Source organism: Triticum dicoccoides, chromosome 6B (genome assembly GCF_002162155.2).
Source record: "Triticum dicoccoides isolate Atlit2015 ecotype Zavitan chromosome 6B, WEW_v2.0, whole genome shotgun sequence".
NCBI classification, from domain to species: domain Eukaryota; kingdom Viridiplantae; phylum Streptophyta; class Magnoliopsida; order Poales; family Poaceae; genus Triticum; species Triticum dicoccoides.
The window spans coordinates 629,475,830-629,476,605 of record NC_041391.1 but is presented as its reverse complement, the minus strand read 5'-3'; positions in this window follow the sequence as shown (position 1 = coordinate 629,476,605).

The following is a 776-nucleotide window of genomic DNA, read 5'->3' as shown; positions in this document are numbered from 1 at the left end:
AAGTGGGCCAGGGGAGGACACGTGCGCGCGTCCCACCCATCCGCGCGCTGTCCGTTTCGTCCCAAAATTGGTGCAAAGTTGGGACAGGGATGGGTCGAAAGCGGACAGAAAACGAACAAAGGTCCATTTGCACCCACGCGCTCGGCTGTTTGGTTTGTCCGTTTACGAACGCACCCGGACAGAATGGGGTCGCGCGCTGGAGTTGGCCTAACCTCCTGGTCTACACCACGCATGCTCGCTGGGTGCGCACACACACACACATGCACCAGCCTAAGAGCATCTCCAATAGACAGTCCAAATGTAAAAATACCTAACTTTTGGACCGTCTGAGGCAAAAAACGCTTCTCCAACATACGGTCCATATGTAAAAAAAAATTGGATCGCGGCCTCCTCGTGATGTAAATGCAACACCTCGCGGTGCAAATTTACATCACAAGATGCATTTGGTCCAAAACCAGCCGCCGCACGCGAACGCCCAACCACCACTTCATTTCCTTTCCCGCCCACCCGCGACCCGCCCGGCCGCCGCCGCCCCTGCTGCCTTCTCCGCCGCCACCGCAGCCGGTGGGCTGACCCACGTGGCAGTCGCCGTTGCCATCTCGCCTGCAACCGCTGCCATGCCGCTGCCCCACACCCGCCGGCGGCGAAGCCGGCAAAGGGCTGAGGCGAAGGAAAACGGGCAGACAACTACAGTCGCAACCCGACCGATAGTTCTAAGCGGCAGGTGAAGGTCTCCAAGGCGGCCGCGGCGGCTCGGGGTGATGACTCGCACCCAA